Source organism: Stegodyphus dumicola, chromosome 3 (assembly GCF_044657685.1).
Source record: "Stegodyphus dumicola isolate Sdum_Otavi_A_Nest chromosome 3, ASM4465768v1".
Classification (NCBI taxonomy): domain Eukaryota; kingdom Metazoa; phylum Arthropoda; class Arachnida; order Araneae; family Eresidae; genus Stegodyphus; species Stegodyphus dumicola.
The window spans coordinates 261,198,629-261,223,496 of NC_140770.1; the positions used below are offsets into that span (position 1 = coordinate 261,198,629).

The 24,868-nt window shown below is 33.0% G+C and overlaps 1 protein-coding gene and 1 long non-coding RNA gene across 2 annotated transcripts in view; one reads left to right on the top strand and one right to left on the bottom strand.

Annotated features, from left to right (window-relative positions):
- Positions 1-24,868, bottom strand: part of LOC146998329 (uncharacterized) — a 353,123-nt gene that overhangs the window by 143,169 nt on the left and 185,086 nt on the right. The window lies entirely within an intron of this gene.
- Positions 1-24,868, top strand: part of LOC118196637 (uncharacterized) — a 189,498-nt gene that overhangs the window by 68,460 nt on the left and 96,170 nt on the right. Inside the window, exon 2 of the long non-coding RNA XR_004759446.2 lies at positions 13,377-13,468. This is a non-coding gene — a long non-coding RNA (uncharacterized LOC118196637). The remainder of the gene's footprint in view (positions 1-13,376; positions 13,469-24,868) is intronic.

The following is a 24,868-nucleotide window of genomic DNA, read 5'->3' on the forward strand; positions in this document are numbered from 1 at the left end:
TCTGGAAATTGCTAGAAAACATGAAGAGTTACAGTTACATTGAGCAGGATACAGTTAGAGTTTTACAAAGATCGGACCAAAAATATTGTCAAATGGTCGTCAATTGTGGCGACTTTAAGCGATTTCTCTCCAACTTCGGCAATACAAATTAGTCCCCCAAACCAGCAGTACACCATTTAGATCAAGGTTAAATGAATTTAAACCTACGCCCCTAGTTTTTCGGTGATGCTTCCCATTCTGAAGTTTTTCATATTGCATTGTACACGATATACCTATACCATAACTTACCCATAATTTCACTAAAATTATTAACATGTATATAAATTCATAACAATACCATGCCATTTTATTGCGCTGTGATGTAATATTGATATTGCTCTGTTAATTTATGTTCCATAATATAATTTAATGGTTTTAATATAGGCTAGTTAGATATTAAATTTTTCAGTCAATATGATTTTATTGATAAGGAAGCAGTGTTCCCTGGAATTGTTAACCTTTAACTACTGTGACTTAAATTGTCGCGTAACTACTGTGAGCGGTCTCTCACACCGCTTCTGCTAAAAACAAAATAAGATATTGTTTTATTTTTCTTATTTAAATAAATGCTATTTAATTTCATATATTTAACTTTTTCATGAAGAGATAAAGCAATTTTTATACTTAAATCAGTTCATTAAAATAAAATATATACTATGATAATAATTTCTTCGCTTACGTATGCGGATGGAAGAAGTAAATTTTAAAATTCAACTTTTTTATTTTGCATTAAAATTTGCGATAAGAATGCTTTAATAATAATATAGAAAATTAACTTTTATTTTAAAAATCATAATTCGAGCTGCATTTTATACATACTTTTCTACAGCACTGTAGACACACTGGTTCTTTGCATGCTATACATTTGTAAGCTCTTTTCCTTTTTTTGCTCGGGAGACAAATATAGGACGTACTTTTTTTTTAATTTATCGTCTTCGATCGCAATGTTTCCTTCATCATCATTTATTCCGAAAACTCTTCTTACTGTAAGTTTGAGTTCTTTAGGTTAAAACGATGAAGTTATCCTCCGTTTTACATGAGACTGCAGCAACTGAATTGTAAATGAAATCTTTTCGTTTCATTTTCGGAGCCAATGGGATAAGATTGAAATAATACGAGTGCATTTATTGCACATATAACCAAGTTTCTGAAGAATATTGCCATAGGCCAACGTCGGGTTCGACGAGCAGTTGAATAGATTGAACGAAGAATAATATTGTGATTACGAGTTCGAACAACCTTGTTGGGCTCTTGAATAGACCATTTAAATTCATTTTTGCAATAAAAAATCTCTTGTAGAAGAACAGCATGGATTTTTATTTTCATCGGCAGATATTTCTGAATTTGTGTCGTGGTCGCTCTCAATAATTTCATCACTTGAACTTTAATCAGAGAACTGTAAATTAGACCAATTTCGAACTATTTATTTAATTTGGTCTTGGGTAAGATATATAGAACGTTTCCTGCACGCATTTAAAGCCATTTCAAGAATATTTATAAAAAAGCGAAATATGTAACAACAACGAAAAGTGAACTTTATCGGCCGAAATTTGGATCGTATCCGCTGTGATCGGTGCCACAGACCGCTGAGGGAGGAAAATTAAAAAAAAAATAAAAGAAGAAATAGAGATAGCCAAATGCAACTTGGTATGTGACCTTGGACAACTGGTTTAGGAAGGTACTAAGAGTGGCAATACCCATTAATTATTCTAAGGGGAGGGGTGAAAGCATTTAATGGAAAATGTCGCGTGGTCTGAGAAACCGCTCACAGCAGTTAAAGGTTAATTGTACTGGTAGCGATCTATATATTCTGCTAACCTCGACACCAGGATATAAAAAACACGAGCCTTGCGGTTTCATATAGGTGTAAGCGAGTAATCCCGACTACGGTAACACAACTGGCCCACAGTCTAAGTTGGTGGAATTCCTGTGTCAGACGCATGGCGGTTTTTAGACCACTGGTGAATTAATAGTAGTAGCAAGGCAGCAGCCACCGAAAGTGGTGATTCTGACTGATCACAGTCTAGTGGTGAGTTCAGGAATCTTTATTTAAAGTCCCTCAAATTGAGAAATGTGGGTGTTGTAACTCTTCAAGAGAAAGAACGCGGATGTTTCTTATAGTCCTAAACTAAATATTTTATTTTATACTAAGACACTTTTTTCAACATAAAAACCTGCATTCATATTCTCTGTGGCGAATTTGAGCTCTTCGTTTTGGTATTTTCCTACACTTAAATGACGCGAAATAGTCGCATTTAGCAAGAAAGAGCTTATTGTAACGCCAAACACTACACGGCAATTTCTGTGTTCTTTTCATTTTCCAAGTAACTTGCGCCTTAAATTTGAAGTACATTTCGATCTTCGGGTCGTACACTAAGCTGTAGGAAAGCTTGCTTGATATCTGCTATTACTTTCACAGTACGCAGCCGGAAGCTGTTTAATAGTGGGGGAACCAGTTGTGTAAAACTAGATCCCGTTATACAGACAATCATTTAACGAAGCACAGTCAGCAATCTTCACCAAGGCATCAACACAGATCGGATATTTGTGATTGTATCTGATAACGTAATTACTGGTCTATGAGGTAAATAATGAACGCTACTTTTGATAGCAGATGGCTCTTCTATTATGCTATTTCTCTTTTACTGCAAAAAAAATTGCATGATATTTGTCAAAGATATCTTCTCTTCATAGCCGTTTACTGACAGATTGCAACCTCGTAGTTACATGGAGAGAAGGATGCCGCACTATCCAGGGCAAAGCCACCTCGTAAGAATTGTCACAATTAACAGTTAATGTTTCTTTGAAATGCATTAAAGTTTAATCTTCTAGCGCCTTTTTGCTTTTCTGTTCAATCGGATTACGGATGCCCAAAGTTTCTAGCTCTCACATCTATTGCACCTAAAATTTTTAGACAGAGTGTTAACTACTTCTCTTTTCTTCCCGAGACTTAGAATGGTCCAGCCAGGCAAGGACTCTACAGATGAAACTCGCGATGATAATACCTGAATTCTGTCATTTAAAATCATCCCTAAAATATCCACGCCAAAGAGAACTCATATGGGTGGTGTATTATCACCAACATCTGTAAGTGTTATTTCATGAGCTTTAAGTTCCAAAATTAGACGATTATCACGAATTCTAGGTAGGGTTGTACAAATTTTGGGCTGGACCAAAACAGAAATTTTTGTGTGAAAACTTTCATCTGTAACATTGTACCTTCCGTTTTATAAAGCAGGAAGAGTTCCACCACCAAATAATCGTAGTCACAGCACTTCTGTACCTGTAAGAGAAATTTTATTTCCTTTATTTAATCCTTTTCGATTTATATTATCGATGCGAGCCATCATGCAATAGAACACGTACCGTAACTAGGCTTCCTTTATGCCGACTTTAATCAAGTCTTTCATTAGATAGATTTCCCGTAAAGAGGATTCTCGTGTAAACAACGTACTGCATTTGCGTTCTGTAAAATTTGCTTGAAAAGTGGATTTATTAGACCCTTCCTCTAATTTTCAAACAATGCAGAACATAGTGCCGTTGTCCACATATTACGCATCGAATGGTATTTCGACACGTTTTGCAATGTTTCCTAGCTTAAGAAAAACTAAGCAACATCTTAGGCTTATAACTTGAGATTTCCTCTAATCTGAAGTCATCCTACAATCTTTACTAAGATGCAGACGACCACAAAAATTGTATTTAGCCCTTTCATGCGTGGACAGAATAGAAGCAGAAGTGATATTATTTCTTCAATTATCAACTTCCTTTTTAACCTTAACTTAAATTCTGACACCTGATCGATCCAAATTTATCATTTCCTCACCATTAACTTCTTGCCTTAAAAAAGGCATGGGCCATTGACTGTTTCAGCAATCTCGTTGCTACCATTAGGAAGGTCAAACACACCAAAACACCATTCTTGGTGGTCAAGCTGTCAAAACATCATCAGGAAGACAAGATGAGACAAGAAATCTGAAAACTTTTCTTTAAATCTTCCTAACGTATTTAAAGCTCTTAAACGTGATTCGAGTTGATCTATAAAGTAACCAAATCAGTACATCTCCTGCCATTTGCAGCATTTTTAATTACCATTGTGAATAATTTACGAACATACATTTGCGCTAACAAATCTTTCTTTCAATAATTCAATTGCTTTAGGGTAATTCTGAGCCACAGAGAGGGACTCTCTATTAAACTGTCAGCTCGAGACCCAGAGGAGTAATCCCCTGAATCAAAATATTCAGAGGAGTAATCCCCTGAACCAAAATATTGGAACTTATATTCAAACGGCATCTCTTCATCTTCATGAATTCTGGAAACTGACTCCAAAATACCAAAAAGGATTCAATATCTCCATAAAATCTTTGAATCTTCAATTTTAACAACCGATACTGTCGATTACATGGCGATTGAATTGATTTATCATCATAAATTGCTTCTTTAAGTTTTCATCCTTAAAAGAAAAGTAATGTTCCTCATAATTTTCCCAACTTCACTGAAATCCTTAACGTACTCCTTTTCTTGTTTTGCCTCGCACTTGCCAAGTAATAATTCAGAAATTACATGCTGAATATTTCAAAGCCCTCGAATTTATCAGTTAACTCTGAATTCAGTTGGTGAAGTCTGCAAACATTCACTTTCGTCGTCATTTCTTCGGCAATAGCCTTTGCCGTATTCATAAATGTTGTAACTAAAGTTTTACGTTGTAACTTTAAAGCACTAATAATAAAATATTAAAGTTCATGCGAAACTAAAAGCACAAATATTTAACGTTTAAATTCAAATCGCACCTTTTTTATTTTGTAGTTATTCCAATATCTCTTGCCGACGCCACTTAATTTGTTGTAAATCATCAAGAGAACGCAAACAAAAGATACTTACAGTCGTAAACTAAATATTTTATTTCGTTAAAACACTTCTACTAACTTAGAAGCCTTAGACAAAACATTTTCGTACCTAGTTTATTTTGCAGTTATTCCAATTTATATCGCGGCGCCACTTAATTTGTTGTAACTCCTCAAGAGGAAGAAGACAGAAGAAATTTATAGTCGTAAACTAAATATTTTGTTTCGTACTAAGACACTTTTGCTAACTTAGAAGCTTTAGACAAAACATTTTCTCTAGATACATGCACATCTCGTTGTCATGGTTACATACAAAATAAAAAACCAGTTCTAAAACCGAAGACAATGAATATCGATAAGCAACACTGGGACTCTGGGTTTCGGCAAAGGAATTTTTTTAAGGCTTTTGACTGGGTTGCTTACCTCCTGCCTACTATGGAGGTTTTTTTCAGCTTTGGGGGAGTACAACTCGTGTAGTGCCTTTGAAAACATATAAACATATCGATTAATTGATTGTTAATAATTACCACTATATGTATTCTTAAATGGGTGTGAAATGTTAAAACAACAGACAGGCTGTCTTCGAACGAGCCGAGTCCAGGTTGATTGGATCCGATAAGGGTTAATAATGCACATTTTATTGTCTTTGATAATATGACACAGAAATAAAAATTTGATCATTTTTCAGTACAAGATGCGTATATAATAAATTAAGAATTTACAATTTTTTACGTTGTTTCTCTTCATTTATTCAAATTCATCACATTCGAAATTACTTCGGAGCATTGAAATGCTTTCAAATTATTTTAACTAATTAAATATGTGCTCTAGAGCAGAAAACTTCAAAACACCTTTAACACCTTTTCTATAAGAAATGAAATGCGTCATATAAAAGAAATTTATACCAATATGGAGATTTCTACATCAAGGATACATATTTGGTCATGCCTGCTGTCTCATTTAAGATAGCTGTCTCATTTAAGATTTTTCATCACGAATGAATTATTCATGCCTTCTTATAAATCTTCTTTAAGAACTTATACTCACTCTCGCGTCAATTTTCATAATATATAACTAAATAAAAGATTGAGAACAATAAAAATTAAAAGTGTTGTGTGGTGCAAGAAATTAAAAAAGTCTGTAATACTTTTATGAGAGATTAATTTCAGAACGAAATCGTCGCAGATAATTCTTTAATTAATGCCAAAATATTTTTGTTTTTAATTCTCGTAAACTCTAAGCAATAAATTCTCTCCCTTATGGGATCAAACAAACAATATTTAATATATATTTTAATTAGCATAAAGAGTTACTTAACAAGAAGTTTTAAAACTATTAAGTTTTCGAATCTTTTTCTTTTTACGCTTTTGCAGGACACATTGGTACTTTCGATGGCGAAGTAGTAGTCATATGTATAGCCCTAAAAGCAATTATTAGTTATTCATTATTTTAAGTTTGCAAGAGGCCCGGTGGCGCAGTGGCAAGAGCATCGCCAGCAACACCACAGCTTCGAGGTTCGAACCCCGGACTGGGCAAGGTCAAATCAGCCTTTTATCCCTTGGGTCGATAAAATGAGTACCAAGTTCGCTTGGGGACTGAACACTGGGGGTCCTGCAACAAGCTGACCACTTGTTCAGGCATGTGCTTACGCATCCCGGGAACCACGGTCAAGAAACCAGATTTTGGGGCACTGCTGGCATTGGCTCACTAGGGCTGCTTGCCAATTAGGGCTGTTGCTCCACTGAATTTAGTTTTATAAGTTTGTAAAAGCAATAATTTTTTTACGATTCTCAGGCGGCTATTCAGTCAATTAGCTCTGAACCCTCATTAATACCTGAAATTCTGCAATGTCAAGAATTCTTGAGAACTCTCACTATAACGGGTAAACAAATTGTTCTCCAGAGGGTGCCTGGCCATTGTGGCCTTTGGGGCAATGAGCGAAAGCACTTCCTTGCAAAAAGAGGTGCCAGCTTACTACAACATCATAATACAGCCATTTCTTGTTGGAGGATTAAAGTGTTTTAAAAAACTTATTTACACCTAATATCTTAACGAGATCTTCAGACTCGTACAGGTTTAAAACGTTTAAGAAGGTTAGGTTCTTTTCTTATTCCCGATAGTCCAAGACGCAATGCAGTTGTGGTTTTCCGTCTGTTTACAGGACATTGATTGCATTGACGCTCACCAGCACCAGGAGGCAATAACTTCGGTCTGTTAGTTCTGTTGTTTGTAACCTCCGTTTGTAAGAGTTGAGTTCTTGGTAACTTTTTGCTAGCCATTGGAAAAAAAGTTTAAAATTAGATGGTGAGACATTAAAATGTCAAAAGCAAAGTAATTTACTTATTTTAATACGTAAGTACGAAAATTAGTTTTGTGAATCATTGTCATCACTGTTTATGTTTGATTACTTGATCTTCTCTGTTCATATTCAGTTTATGACAAGAAATGGTGTTGCATTATAGTTTTTTACATGTAACATTAAACATCAAGAATATTTCATGTAACATTAAACAAATTGCAACTGATTACTAACTACGTTTGGTTGGAATAATAAAAAGTAAATTAAAATAAATTTAAATTATGATCAAGTTAAAATTTATATTTTTCAAGCAGGAAACTAAAAATCTTTTGGAAGATATTTTTCTTTATTGTGATGATATACATCTTGCACCTTTTGCAATAAATTAAAGCTGAGCCAAAACTTGGCTCCACGGGAAGAATAAATGCACACACACCTCTCCCTCTGTCTCATCTATATTTATCTCTCTCCCCCTCTCTCTTTATATATATGAGTAACTATCGTGTTGAATGTTACTTATCTGGAAACACTCGTGCACCAGTGGAATAGTTTGACAGTTTTGAAAATGATTGTTCTTCTTTTATCGAAAAGCTGCATCAGTAAATTCCCCAAAACAATCATTTCCAAATTTTAAGTTTTGTCCAAGTGAATTATTCTTGGCGCAAACTGTAAAAAGTGTGCAAGGATAAATTCTTCATTTCTCGGTAACTTCCTCACCAAAGTTTACAAAATTTAATATTTGGGCATAATCGAAATACGGAATGAAATCCGCATGCCATTTAAAAAAAAAAAAATGTCCGATTTTGTGTCCAAACACCTATGTTAGAGCAATGCTATATATAAATCTAATATATATCCTAAGTCGCTCTTTCAAGTTATGAAAAGCTCAAGTTAAATTTTGTCAGTCGGCTTAGAAGAACGGGAGATGTAGAGCTGACATTGTTTTTCCCTTGTGCAAGGTGTACATCCATATTGCAATAGAACTTCACTTATTCGAAAAAAGTGGAACAATAGCACCTTCAAACAATGAACAGTCTAGATAATTAGACGTAATATACTGGCTTTGAAAGTATTATAAAATCATCGATTGTTATGCCGTGAGGCGATTCACTGAAATTATCTAACAGTTAATTTTTATTTTGAAGCAACTTTCCATCGATTCTCAGTTCCCCACACGCTTTCTTGCCAGAATATTAATAAACTAGATTGTATATATAATATAAAAAGTATTAAAATAAAAGTAACTTACAAATGTTTTAATTATTGTAATGTAATTAAGCAATTCTTTAAACTGCATTCATTTTAATCATTATTTATCTACGCATGTCTCTCTCTCTCTATATGTATATAGTATTATTACGAAATGTCCAACCGCGGTAAGATAGCTTCCCCGCAAAGCAGATTTAGAGTTGCCAGGAAATGAAAAGGAAAAACAGGGTTGCCACATTTGGCGAGAATTCGCCCATTTGGCGACAAAATTGGCGATATGCCATCGACGGATGGAGAACCTTCTGGAACGAATTCTTTCTGGTTTAGCCCAGAATGTTCTCGAACGCAAGCCAAAAGCTACATAAACCCTGCTGGTAGGCAGAGAGACAGTTGATAGTCAGTCAGTGAGTGCGTAGTCGAGTGAATTAAGAGTCAGTCAGCGAGTGTGACGAATTCTAGTGCCGAGCTGGTTGTCGACTGCATCGAGAGAGTCTTAGTGTATCGAGTGTTAGTTCATCGTCGAGTTTTATCTTAGAGTGTGTTAAGCTCCGAGAACGGCCGAACCGAGTCGAAAGCTGTACTTCAGTGTATCTTCAAGTGCATCGCGAGTTGTAGCGTGGAGATTCGCGAGAGTACGTAGAGTTCAGAGAACGATCGAGCAGGGTGCTTTGCCGTGAAGCTGTCTTCACCGTTATGTAGTATATATAATTACTTAAATAACTATATATGCTAATAACAGAACACATTTTTCCGTTGACAAACTTTCTTCCATTTCTAAGTTAAATTTAAAACTCATCTTATAAGATCACAATTTTTATGCATTATTAATACAATTTTTATATAAATTATATTAAAGCATAGTATATAATTTCAAAATTACTTCCCTATTTATTAGATTCCCAGGGCATTTTGCTTTTTCTTTTAATTTTCTTGCTGGGATAGAGCTGCCTACCATCTCTCAACTTGTGCCTAATACATTATCGCTACTCCATTGAAGCAGAAATAGCTATTCCGCCACGTATGAACTGGCGGAATAACTATTTTTGCTTGAGTGGAGTTTTTGCTCACGCTGTTTTCACCAAGTTTGGAGATAAAGCTTTTCTATTGTTTCTTTAATTTTTTATTTCCATGAATACTCAATCTTTCAGCTTCTGTTTCTGTTTTGTTTCGAATGTTTTTAATACTCTTTTAATATTTACAATTTAGATGTACGTCTACTCATTCAGACATAAGATCATGCTTGATTTTATTTCAGATTTTGCTGTTTGACTATTCTTAGAGCTCCTATTTTTATAATTTATTCATTTTCATGAGTTTGTTCTTTTTAATTAATTCGAAATATTAAGTTTCTCGATTTTAACAATATGCACTGATTTTAACATTGACTCTACACAGTTTTTCACGATGAAATTCATAATGACTTGCAGTTAAAGGAATTACATTTTTCCTTCGGACAGATTTTTCCCCCATTATGCAAATTGCGTTAACAATTTTTTTGCTCTGACACAGGGTTTTTCATTGGTTTCTATATTGCTTACATCAACCATATTACTACAGTTCCTCACAACAGCGATTTAGATAATTTGCATTCTTAAGCTTCCAGCTTTTATTAATCCATTTGCTTTTCCTTTTAAATGGCATAATTTCTTCTTTCCTAGAATTACGACATTATTTGAGGGACTGTAGTTGTAGAAAGTAAGGCAAACATTTTTTCGAGTTTCGTTGGGACAAACTATATATCGTTGAATGCATTTAATTAAATTTCATTCCAAAAGTTTTTCAAGAACTTTAATTTTATTTCAGAATTTTTGTTATTGCATTTAGCTTGAAAACTTGAAAATGTTTATTGCTCAACAATTTAAATAATTGTTCACTTCTGTTTTGTAATTCAACTAGATAAAAAATATGCAGCTGTTAATTCTCTTGGGCCCTGCCTTGAAAAACACCAAAAGAATCTAAAATCATCGGAATCTTTGCTTATAATATTATTAACTTTTGTTTTCAGGAATAATTTCCTATTTTGCAGTTTGTTTGCTTTCTTAGTGATAGATATTGTTTAATCATTAATTGTTAGAAATTTTAAAAATTCCCATTTTATTCGCAGCTGATTACTATTTCAAAAAACTGCTATTCATTTCGCAGAGTTTTATTCTTTAATATCATTTTCTCTTTGTTCTCTCTCTCCTATATGTGTATTTAATGAAAAAATAGACTTAGATGGAAGGATGTAGGAGCTTTGATAACATAGAATGTGAATATTGAATCCATAATGAGCAGCAAATTTGGCAGCCAATGCAGCTTGAATAGTCACTATTATTCCAACTGACATTTGCGGCCACAATTTACTTAGAACTCTAATGGTCCAAATTCAGAAACATTTACAATATGACACTGTTGGGATAGGAAGAAAGTAGAGAGTCATAGTCTTAGCGAGAACAGAGGTAGAAGCAAAAAAGCGCAATTATCCAGTATGGAAGCTCAACAAGGAAATGGTGTCAATTCTCAAAATTTTGAGTTCAGTTTCCGAATTAACTAAGTCATCAGCAAGTCATATGATATGGATTGATCTAAAAGTGAAGAAATCCAGAAATAGCTATTACTCTTTTTTATAGTAGAGAGGGAAAATACCCAAATTAAAAATAAAGAGTTAAGGGGCTATTGGCTAATCTAAATTATAATTTTGATTTATATATTTTTATCTTAAATATTAATATGTAAAATATAAAATATGAAACAAAATTATTAAACTTAATTGGAGTAAACTACCACAACTGACCTTTAAATTCATAAATTTTAGTTAAATGCATCGCTGCTTCAAAGAATACGCTTTGCTGCGTAACTCTGAAGCACATTAGATCACTCTTTCCCTGCAGTATCTCTATACTGCGAAATCTATATCCCAGTCTCTACTCAGTAGCACAGACACTTTCCTGTTATAAATACAACAGCTGTGAGTGCGCATTACGTTTTTCCACCCACCACTACCTCAATAAATAGCGTCTCTCGCTTCGGTTAGAGCAAAAATGTATTTCTGAAAAAACTTTTCGCTGCAAAATAAAAATGATGTTTAACAATCAAGTCAGTTGTGATTTTCGCAGCAGTCGTCGTCTAAGCAACAGTCTTCTCCGTCATGACAAACGTGCGAGTCGGTTTCAGCTTCCGTAAAAACTACAATATCTGATACATATGCAAATACTTCTAATTTAAATTAAAACTAAACAAGCAAATAATGATAGAAAGTTGGAAAAATTCTAATTTAAAAGTTAATATAGAATCTATTATATTAATTTGGACGGAGTTGGTAAAGTAACCAGAAAAAAAGAAAAATACACAAATAAATACAAAAAGGAAAACATAACATTATCATTGTAAGATTCAAAACCTTTTTAAGAGGAGGAAAAATCCATCAACGATGTACTTTCTGGGGGGGGCAAAATTGGTTATGTTTCCGTTCTTTTCAGTTTAGGCACTCAAATTAATTATTTTAAACTATTTGTATATAAGTTAGGCACCCCTTTCCCTACATAACAGTTTTTCCAAATAAAAGTTAAACAGTTCTAATTACTCGAAAAGAATAAATACAAATTTGTATAGTATGAAAAAACATGTTTTAAGAAATGGCTAAACTAGCCATAGAAATATATATATATATATATATATATATGCATATTTCTTTTGTATTTATTGTATTGTTTTATTCAACGGACTGTATTTAACATCATTGAACTAAAGTGAAACAACTCACTAAAAAATTCATACAATTATTCTTAAAAAATATTTTTCATCAGAGACAAAAATGAGAACAAGGATATAAGAATTAATAAACTGCTGGCCATCCAAAATGTAACACTATGAAGGAAACATCCAAATGGCATGAAACTTGCATCATGTGTGTACCGCCATGGATGATTATGATTTAAGAGTAAGCGCACATAATGGGCGACTGCAGCGACCCTTCTCTCCGTATATAAAGGAACCAAAGATTGGCGATCTGAATAACTTGAGTTGTTCTCTCATCAGATTTTTATATGTGCAGCTTCAGTAACCGTCGTAGAAAACTCGAGCATCGGTCAAGCACGTTTCTGAGTTCGAACGAGGCAGAATCATTGCATACTGAGACTGCATATTATTCTTACTGCATATATCCATATTACTGCATATATCCACATTCATGCGAATATGGAATTGGTGGTTGCAGGATTTAACGACTGATGGAAAAGAGCAATTGTAATCGCCTCGTCGCATTACTTCATGGGACTTTCACTTTCACTTTAACACTTTCAAGGATAAAGTTTTCTTTGGTGTCTGAGATTGTAAATTGAAGAATTCAAATTGCAATTTTCGTGTTCCCCTCCCTAGGCAACACTCAAAACATTTTCCCGTAGCAGTTAAAGTTAATTGAATCTTCTCTTTATGCCATTTGGGGTTACAAAATATTTAGTCAAAATATTCTACTTTCAGAAACAGGGAAAAAGAATGGAATTCTTTTTGACTTAAATCGTAGTCTTAATTTTTTTCTAAAATTTCTTATTACGCATGAATGCTCAACTAAAGGCTTATTTTCAAACTACTTCTTATATTCTCTTAAAATTTATTTATATATATATTTTTTTTATTTAAGACTCTAGTTTGAAGTACTTTCCCTCATTCTATGTCCACGTTATTCAATTAATGTCAGTTCCGATTTTCGATGAAATATTGCCTGGAATAGTAATCAGAAAATTTCAATTCAAAGTGAATTCTCATAGAAATTTAAATTAAAATAGAAATAGATGTTTAATGATGAAAAAAAATAGAAATTTAATGTTCTCTAAATTTCTGCGTGACATTTAAATCGAGAATAAATTAAAACTATATTGATCTTTCTCCTGTAATCGCTCACAAAATTTCTGTTAAAAAAGTCGCATTCCTTTCTTGGGGTTACATTTAATAAAATTCCTTTTAGGTTTATTGGTAACTAATTTTCCTTGCTTCGTTTTCAGGTTTCAGAAACAATACTGTGATCTTGTCCTCCGAGACTCGGTGCATTTAGCTGGATCTTCATCGTAGTAGGGATGCACAGTTTTATAGACAGGTAGGTAGACAATTAACTTCACATCTATATGAATAGTATGAAAAATAAATAAACATGTAAAGAGGCAGATGGCCCAAGAGATAAATAGGTAGATATTGTAGCGTTCTACGGTTTCGTGGATTCGGAGTGATTGATGAAGAATTAAAACACAAATCATTTGTCAGTATTACATAGGACAGTTCCAATGACGTTTTAGCTAGCTACCATAATCTCGCTGAACCAATCAGCAACACAGCCTCAGGCTATCAGGCTATAACGATGAAGACAGCTTCACAGCAAAGCACTAAATACAGCTCCCGACTCATTCAATCTGTCTCAAGCTCTCTGAACTGAAGCACCACTACCAAACTCAACACACTCATAATACTCGTCACGATAAATTGTTCTGCGTACATGCAGGGTATTTATAACTTTCGACCTGCCTTTCGAGAGCATTCTAGGCAAAATCGCTAAGAACACGTACTAGAATGTTTTCGCTCCGTCTATGACATATCACCTATTTTGTCGCCGAACGGACGATTTCGCGCCAAACCTGACAAACCTTCCTTTTTTGCCATTTTCTGGAAACCCTAAAACTACTTTGTGGGGAACCTATCTTACCGCAGCTGGGTATTTCGCAACAATAAGTTGCTAACGCAACTAAAATAAAAGAGACATTGTACGACGCTAATTAATTTATTATTTACAACATCTCTGTCATACTAATAGAAGTTTCTCATGCTTTTGTTCTTTAGCCATTACCTGTCATACATTCGTTTTTCCAACCAAGCGAAAGAATTCATTTTTTATTGTTGCAAAACCTAAATGTGAAATAAAATGTTGCCAATGAATGCATAAGGAAAAAGCCTGATAATTTGCCACCAGTTTATTATCAATTTACGATTCCATTTTTGTTAACAATATCTTTAAAACTTCGCAATCAGTTTTTTTTTTTTTTTTTTTTTTTTTAAATTTTAGTTATTAGATTTGTAGCTGTACTGAATCAGCGTTTGCTAAATGACATAAATGAATGCTACGGAGAAATTTCTATGAAGTATCCATAAACCAATGCAAGATTCAAATATTTCCTGCCAAAGCCAAAACTGTTGGTACCCAAATTTTAATTTTAAATCAGCACTTTATGATCTTTATACAACTAAAGATGATCCTGAAATTACGCAAAGAAACCAAATTCCAACCGGCTACATCCATTTTGAAGGTATCTCGAAACTTTTTCTTCAAGTCCAATCTAAAAACCTTCCATTATTATTCACTGGCAATATTTCAGTACATGTTCGTCATTTTTTCTAAAGCTGGCCAATTTGAAATATGATTAAATTTCGTAAGTCTTTATGTTTACAAAGCTTTGCTAGAAATGCAAAAATGCCATCGTTTGAAACTTAAATAGTATTTCGTTGATTATTAAAGATTCTATTAAATAACTTCTATCTTATTTTTTAACTTTACCAAGTCTGTTGTTAAAGCAGGATCTTTCCTAAATCTCTAGGACTGAGCTGAAATATTTGGACAAACAGCTCAAAAGTGTTCACCATAGTAGACAAAGAATTTTTGTATGAAGAAACAAATAACTAAAATCTTCAGAATTTTCAGTAATGAGTTGCTCAAACAACTTGTCATTTAAAGAATTATCTCTGATTTTGTTCACTGCCTTCATGACAAGATAAAATGTATATAAATTATTCACTTAGAATTTTTTCTGTTAGATGTTAACGAGCAGAGTGTACCTTACCAACAGACAGCACAATCTTTAATTAACCACCTCTGTTTTTAAATATGATATAATAATCATTGTTGAATCTAACTATCATTAGAGTAGCAAATCAAAGCATTTTATTCCAAATTATGATTTCTTAAAAATATTTTTCATTACTCAAAGGGAATGTTTTTCGTGATTTCGGTTAGTTGTACAGTAGTACAGTACTTATGCAGTACAGTCCTTAGTACTTCCTTTATGATGGCTAGGACCAGCTTTTACAATAATAATATGTATCCCAATGGTCTTGCAATAAGTAAATCAGTATTATTAGAAGCATGCAATTCATTGTCATCTTGTTCGGATAGGGCTATTACACAAACTCTTCTTTTGTGTAATTGAAAATTATGCAGATCACGACCCTTCTTTATTTCGATGTATTTTTGGCATATTCTTGAAATTCTTGAAATATAAAAAGCTTCATAGCTTCATTTAAGAAACCGCTTTGGCGTAGTTAGAAACATTGGGAATACATCATTTAAATAAGCTTAATTGGAACTAGATTTCAAATGATCAGAACTGTCATTGCGGGGTAGGAGGATATTTGTTTTAAGAAAAGAAATTAAATTGTCAGGAATTTGTTTTTCGTCTTAACAATATTCAAACAAACATTCATAAGAGAATACTTTAATTGTTTTTCATTAGCCAAAATTGATGGTATTTTTTCAGAAAAAAGTTCTAGCCGCAATTCTTGAACTATTTAAAAGTCCAAAAGGTTAGTTTGCTTCAAGTTACAAAAACAATTCATGGTAATCTTCATTTTTTGGTTATTATTTTAAATAAACAAATTCATTTTATGTCGAAACCAGACGAAATATTTTCAATTATTTATGTAACAAAATGTATATTAATTTTTAAAAGAATAATAGTAAATAAAATTTACTTAAGTTTTTATCCATTTTTTATTTTGATATTCGTAGTATTTTAAACCTAATAAAATTATTTGTGTTATGTTAATAATACATTTTTTTCTGTCAGTGTAACAATTGCGAAAATCGGATTTCACTTTAATGATCTTCAATGCCCAGTCATTATATCCATAAAATTATACGCATTTAAAAACACACTCAGATGTTACAACATTGATGTTAATTAACGAGATCTCCATTGGATCGGTACTTTGTTTGTACTGTATAATAATTATTTGATAGAACATATATGAAGTAAACACTACTGCTATTTTCAAATTATTCCTAGAAATAACATTAATGAAATTTTGATACTGATATAACATTTGCTCTGCTAGTCAATTTTCCGGTAAAACACAAACGGGTAAAAGCATTCTTTATCATGTATTAGTTACTGCAAGCATAGATTCGGTTCAATACTAACGCTACGTATCAATGATCATTAAAATCAGTTATAAAGTTGTTACGTATTTCTCCCACCTCCCTAGCGTGCCTTCGTGGTGTAGTGGTCAGCACACCGAGCCGGTATTTCAGAGGTCCGTGGTTCCATTCCCGGTGAAGGCGTTGTTAATTTTTCATCTTTTCTGCTTCCAAAAATCCTAATGTCTCAACAAATTATTTTCTCTCTCCTTTCTGCTTGCCTTCGTTCTGTAACGGTAGCACACTCGGCGCGTATTCAGGAGATCCAGGTTCGAGTTCCGGCGAAGGCATTGCTCATTTTTCATGTCTCTTGCTTCAAAAATAGCCTAATAACTCTACACAGTTTATCGTAATGCAGCATGAGCTACATGTTTATGATAGGAGAATGTTAATAAAACAGTGAATATTTTTAAACATTTTGTATATATAAAATATATTGTGATTTTAAAATATTTTAAGCGTTTTTATTGAATTTGCTTTCATGCAGTCAAATTTTGGAGACACGACAAATTTTACTACTTCTAAACAATCGAGAAGATTTTAATGACATGCAAATCTCCAATGGCAAAAGTTAATAATGCCAAACCTGAATGCAATATCATTTCCTTCCTACTCAGGTGCAAGGCTTGATTAAAAAAGTAGACGCAGAATCACTCTTCTTTCGTTTTAAACCCTGGAAGTTGGCGTTGGCGATCGTTGTCCACTAGCTAATAAGAAAATCAGGCCGGAAGTTAAGAAGGGCAAGAAACAGCTCATGTGGCGATCGTCACATTTCGTGTAGCATGCATCCTCGTTCTTACTCGGTAAGTAGTATTTTACGTGTTCGTTATAACCAAAACGCTGGATATCCAGGGCAAGTTCTGTAGGCCTAACTCAGACGATTCTATGAACGACTCTGATAATACAGATCATTCCACCTGGTCAAGCAACAGGAGAATAAATGGCTATATTAAAACTTCAGATCAGACACAGAGATTAGTATATATACATCAGAAAAAAGCAAAACAGTTGAAGTCCTCAACTCGAAAGCTTCGAATTGAAGCTATGTCATTTGAATCACTGCATGCTATGCTTGATCGGTATCGTTGTTATAGACTTTAGGACATGGACAGGATATTTCGTAAAAGAAAATAACTTGTTGTGATCCTTGATGATAAAAAGTCCATCAGTCCACGTGTTTCATCGACGGAGTAAGATTAGCAAATTTCTGTCCACTTGCATGCTCCAAAACCGAGTCATCACTTTACCATTTTATGCTATCTCCATATGAGAATGATTGATAAAACCTCATAAGGTGAGATGCAATATCATTCATATTAACATCAGAATTTATCTACTTAAGTTTCTTATGCGTATGGAAAATATTACAGCATTTCCAAAAACGAAATAAAGTAAATCCAAACATCAAATTGACAGTGTTAAGTGAACTCCGACGCGTATTCACTTCTCTCCCGTTTGAGCCAGGTCAACACCTCTCCTCCCTTGCCTTGAACTTATTCGCGCCTTTACGAAATATAGTCCTATGATCGCTACACATCCTACTTTTTTTTTTATCTTACTATATGTAAAATATGGGGATTTTGTAATTTAAAACAAAATTTACTTTTCTGTCGTTTTTATTCTGAAAAGAATACTGTTAATACTATAGAAGCATATTTTTCATAGTTTCCCAAAAATAGACATGAAGCATTTAATTTTTGGAAAATTTGCCTACAAAAGTGTATTGTTGCTAGAAGAAACTACTTTAAACACACCTACGATTAGGTAAGTTTATCCTGCACAATTAATCTGTATCGCAAAGTTTTCAGTGTGACTCTCGTATGCTGGTCAAAAAGAAAAGCTGTATTGGTACCGAGCGTAACAATGTAACTTTCCATAAATGTAATAGATTTTGAATGATTTTATGCATCTTTCCAACGGAAAGATGATTTCTTGGATGCAGTTTAGCCTATCAGCGGAGTTGTTATTTGCTGAATGGTGTAGTTCGTCCCGGCTTCGAATTTGAGCAAATGCGAATAGCTGTATGGTTGTTTTTTGTGGTTTTCTCCATTTGGAAAGTATATTTCAATAACCGTCATTTTATGCAATTTAATGATAGCAAATTTTCAGGATCTCGGTTTATTAAGGATCGCTTAGAAATTAATTTCAAGCCTCTGCGAAGAAAGGCTTCTTGGGCGGTCTATATTTTGGGGTACCACTTGGATTATCGCCAAGTTATTGTTTCATTTATCGCCAAGTTGTTTTAGTTATGGTAACCTGAGTATTTCACGGTGTACATTTTTGAAACCCTATGATGACGTGATTGGTTGTAATGCGTGATCGTGGCGCTGAATTTGATTGTTGGGAGAACATTTTTCAGGACCTATTCCTGCGTTGGATGTCTGTTAGGAAGTACGTTGCTTATATTGTGCTTTTCACTGTAAAATGGCTGCCGGCTGTAAGATCAACCTGAAGTTTCTGCACAGCTTGGAACGAATGGAAAAGAAAGCATTGATTGACTGGTGTGTATATGAAGTTTTAATAGTAATTCAACGGAATATTTTACCTGGAACAACAACCATATCTGATTGGTGGAGATTGTACGATCGTCTTTCTGATAACGGCTTCGTTCACCTCTCATTAAATTACGCAGTGATATTCGGAATCCGGAGCCCATACCAACACTTGAAGATATGTGGGGTGTAATAAAAAGAGATTTTTTAAAGAAATGCCACTTACAGTCCGCCACGATGAAGGATATTTTTTATTCTTACTTTTGTGAACTTATGTGGCGAGGCAGTTTACAGATTCTAACTCAAAAGACGTCATTTTACTTGGGCGTTGCACGTAAACAGGAATGGCGCCAAAAATATCGCCAGTTTTCGCTAAGAGGAAACCTGAAATATATTTTCCCCAGCTTCTTAACTACAACTTAAAGTACCTTCAGAAATGAATGTTTGTGTTTTAATACCTCTGTTATGAAGTGAACCTGAAATTTTGTAAGAAAAGAAAAAGAACTGTTTATAAATTTGTAAATCCAATGTATCTATTCCAGTCTATAAATCTGTTATTTTCTCCCATTTAGCGCATTTCATAAATAAAAGTATGAACGCAGCTTTAGCGTCAGAAGAGAATTCAGTTTATGGAAGTGGAGTCTCATTTCCTTCAACTTCTACCTCTTCTAACAGTTTCAAAAAACAGGCTTGGGCGTACGTTTGTGGTTTTTTTAAATCAATCTTTTAAGAATATGCTGGGAATACGATACATTAATACAACACCCACTTACAATGTTTTTGTTTACAGTGTTTTTACTTACAATGTTTTGTTGTTATTTTTAAAGTCAATCTAAAATTATGTTTCCGTTTCATTTTGTTTAGAGATTTTTCCGAAATTAAAAGAAAAGGACATTACGTTGTTTTAAAAGTCTCTAATAACATCACTGGTGGACGTTTTTGTGACCGCCGTTATTTTGTGCCGCGGTGCCTCACATTACGCTATTAGATTCACTTATAATCTATGTCATGCCACTGCACGAAACATAAGATTTCTTTCTTCATGTGGTCTACCAAACAACCAATTTCTGAAGTTTTGAGTTCGACATATTAAAAAACATTTAATTTATATTCTGTATAATAACTTCAGTTGCTTAACACAATAAAAAGTTAAAATAGATAACCTAATTTCTTTATGATTTATCGTGCCAAGCAAATAGAATTTTAGCTACTGTTCATCTCCGTTTTATTTTAATAATGCTAATTAAAGTATTACTAAGTAAGTTCAATCTTACTTAAAGAGAACCCATTTTACCTCAGCTGAAGAGGTTCCTGTAAAAACGGAGAATCTTCTGAAAGACAATCCAAAAACCTGGTTCCAGAACTGTTACCAGCAATGGCAGCTCCGAATGCAGAAGTGTGTAAATGCTGAAGGTTTTTTTGGTTTTATTGGATTACGGCAAAGCACTAGAGGGCTATGTGCCTTAAGGGAGGGATGCCTTCGTGGAGGACTTTCTAAGGGAAACCGGCTCGTATACACGTTACACATGGGGAAAACCACGAAAACGCTCATGCAGCCAGCCCGTTCGCGGGATTCGAACCTCGGACCGAACTACCAGTGTTCAGCGATGTTAGCGCTCGGCCACTGGTGGGCTAAATGCTGAAGGGAACTACTTTGAAGGTTATAATGTCAAAGAGAACTAATTCTGTAAAGTGCAATGATCTATTGGACCAGTCTTTTTTTTTTTTTTTTTAATCACACTTTGTATATATTTGTTTATATTTTTTGAAATCACAACAAATGCAGATAGAACAGGGTTATTTCAAGAAATAACATACATAAATAGCTAAATGTGGAACACTAAATTCTTTCCAAAATACTAAGAGTATGCACCCACTGCACTCACAAAGTGATATTAGTGTTATAGTCCAATGGAAGTGTGATATTCATGTTCGTTTTTTAATGAAAGTTTCTAGTGCACTCAAAAAGAAAAACATAAACTTATTGATTTAAATCCTCTATGGTTTTTATCTTAGCATTCGAAATCGAAAGTCGAAAATAATGCATAATTTCAAATTACCGGGTCTCGAATCTTTTGCAAGATTCGAAAGACATTCATACAAGTGTTAGAGAAAAGTTTACTTAGGCATATTGCATAGTTCTCATTAAAAACATTAAATAAGATATTGCAATTAATTAAAACAATAGCATGTGCTCTAACTCACTTGGGAATAAATAACCCTTGAATGGCGAAAGGAACAAAACAGCTGGAGGACTAAATACTGTTTTATTGCTTTTCACAGAAATATGAGTAACAAAGGCTTAATTTTCCAGCGGATATTCTCTCTATCTATTGTTCTGTATTTACCAAAGAATTAAACATCATTATTCTAATTGCTCTACACTTAAACATATTATGCGCAATTTTATTCAGGCGTATTTTTTTTATACGCCTGAATAAAATTGCGAAAGCATTTTCGGCATTAAAAATAAATCCTCATTTAAGAATTTATTTTTCTGTTCAGATTTCTTTGCTATTTATAACCGCCTGCATGTCGTAAATAATCCGATAACAATTAATTTCACTGATGTGTTTAAAGCGACTATATGAAGAAAGGATTGTAGACATTTAACAATGAGCTAAAGAGAATACCTAAATATTTATTGTGCACTTTCTCATTAACGTTGAAAATCTATTATTTTGAATTATTTATTACTTTATAACGTTGCGCGCCTCTAACTAGCACGCAACCAAGAGGTGACTGTGAAAGCTTGTATAAACCACAGAGTCTTATAAAGGGTTTAAGTCCCTTTTTATTCAACGTACCAATTTACAATTGCGTCCTCTTGACGCTTACAAACTTTGCCAGCTAGGCAGTCAAAATAAAATAATAACCTGAAAAGAAAATAAAGACAAGATTCTAACTACGAGGCTCTCTAAAATAACTAACTCACCGCGTTTTACAAAAGCCGCAGCTAATTCAGCAGACTTGAAGCTCACTGGAACAATTGCAACTACTTTCCGCCAAGCACATAGGCCGCAACGCGGGGTTCTTTAATTCTCGATTTCTACCTCCGCGCTCGCGAAGTAAGAATAACTCTCTCTCACCGAACTTGTTTCCTTCTATTTAAATCATACTACTTCCGCTGATAATTTGAATGCTTGCGCGTTCTACTCAAATTTACATATTCTGGCATTGGCAGTTCCAGGGGAAAGTAAGGATTGACAGGAAAGATAGTTTAAACTTAAAATAAATGTTAGTTAAAATAAATATAAACCCTACAACTTTACATATTTATTACTTCATTATTTATTGCTTTGAATTATTTATTACTTTAATTTGAGTTTATTTTGGAATTTTTTATTTTAAATTTCTCTTATGTAAATTCGTTTAATTATTTCTATAACATGCATTTCCTAGAATGTATATCTTTGATAAAACAAAAATATATATTTTTTAATCTATGAGTGAATCCCTCAGAAAGATAAATTAAAATTTTCTATATAATTGTATCGCTTTGTTACGAATAAAACAAATCTACATTTTAAATTGAAATTGTAGAAAATTTGAAAATTTTATATTATAAAAATAAGGGATTTTTCATAATTATCGCGGTTGTGAACTACTGTACTACTTTGACCTGTAAAATGTAATACGTTACACAGAAACTAATAAGCTCCAATGGAATAAAAAATACTTTTAGAAAGTAAATCTAGCAGAATACATTTTTGAATACTAATTTTATAATACAATACAAACTGAACTTCAATATAAAATTCGTATTGTTTAGCTTATTAAATTATAGCAAAGAACGTGAGAGTTATCTGCTTAAAGGAAAGGCTGCCTTCTTGGAGAACTGTCTAAGGAAACCTGGCTCGTATAAGTTTTACTTCGAAGTAAAAATATCGCAATTCTAAAATCTTTTTATTGACTCTGTATTTGCAAGCGTGTCTCAATTGATCGATTTATTCAACTTATATTATGGGCCTACAATCAATCATTCTGTCATATTTATCCCTTGACGAAATGCACCGAGATATTTTTCATTTTTATGCAGACAAAGTTCTCTAAATTATGCTTACATAAATTGTAACTTAAAATCATTTTAGTTGGGTTTAGTAAGGCACACGCTAAAAAAAAAAAAAAAAAAAAAAAAAGGAGGGGACAATTCTATATCTCTCGCTCTACTGGGCCGATTGATGATATTCAAATTGCACTTTTTATCTCGAAAGCACGACTTAGGATATACATTAGATTTGTATATAGCAATGTTCTAATATAGGCATTTTGACGCGAAAACGGACTTTTTCTGAAATAACATGCCAATTTTTTTTCACATTTCGATTCTACGATTCAGATTATGACTAAATATTAAATTTTGTAAAATCTGGGGCGAAATTTACGGAGAAATTCAAAAATTAACTTGGCTCATTATTTTCAGTTTCAACCAAGAATAATTAATTTAGCGAAATTCTTAATTTTATGGCAACCTATTTTTCTTTTACATTGTGCGCGAGGAGGGAAAGTCACATCATTCCTACTTTCAAATAATTTTAACAAAGTGCCTAAACCACATATGATATTTTATCGCTTTCAACAAATATGCCAAATTTTAAAACGCGCCAATATATAAAGAAAGTCACATATATCTTGGGAAATTACAAAAAAAAACTCTTTTTTTTTTTTTTTTTTTTTTCACGTGTGAAATAGAATACATCTATTTTAAGATGACTTTAAAAATTTTCTAGGATTGCTTAGAACAGAATTGTTTTAAAAAAATTTATAAAAATTACTTAAAAACGCAAATTTTAAAACTAAATCATAAAAAATGCGCGTATTTTATTTGGAATGAACCTAAATTTTGAAATGTGAAGGGAAAAATTAAACAAGTTTAATAAAAAACACATATTAATAAATATATAGCAAATTTAATTACCATATGGAGGAGCTAAAATTTTGAGAGCTAATTTTTTAAAAACTATTCGTGCGATTTTTGCAAAACTTGACACTTTGTCATAATATGAGTCATAAAATCGAAATATGGAAAAATGCTGTTTTTTTATTCAGAAAGAAATCCGATTTTCTCTCAAAATAACTATGTAAGAATAATGCTATATATAAATATAATACGCATCCTAAGTCAGGCTTTCGAAACATGAAAAAAGTAAGTTGAATTTCGGCAATCGGCCCACTAGAACGAGAGATATAGAACTAACTTTTTTTTTTTTTTTTTTTTTTTTCCCACAGTGTGTATTTCGTATTTATATTCTTACAATTAAAAGACTAAAATATTTTAGAAGGCATGATAAGTTATGGCCTCTGTATCATATTGATCATCAAAATATGATTAGAATTTGAAATAAAAATTATTTTCCCTTTCAGAAATATGAAAAAATAGGAAACTTTCAAGATTTTCAAAAGCATTTCAATTGTAAAACAAAGATGACAAGAAACCAAATACTCTGAGAAAATGAAATATGACAAAGAAAATATTACTTGACGAAAAATGGGGATACGAATCAAATTCTATCAAATTAAATTCCTTGTTGGAAACACTAATAATATGTCTTGAAATTCTAAAAGAATATTCAGCTAGAAAACATTTACGTGGAAATTTGAAATGACAGGAGAAACTGGTGTGAGGAAGTATAATGTTTTAAATTTTTAAAAGCATTCGTATTTATTTATTCATAATTTGTTTTTGTATGACTTTTTGTAGTACAGTGTATTGCTTTTATGTACTTACTAGATTATTTGTTTAATATATTTTGTACCACATACTTATGGTAATTAATTGTGAATTTATAGCCACTTGTTACGTTTTCAAGAGTATATTTCATGTATT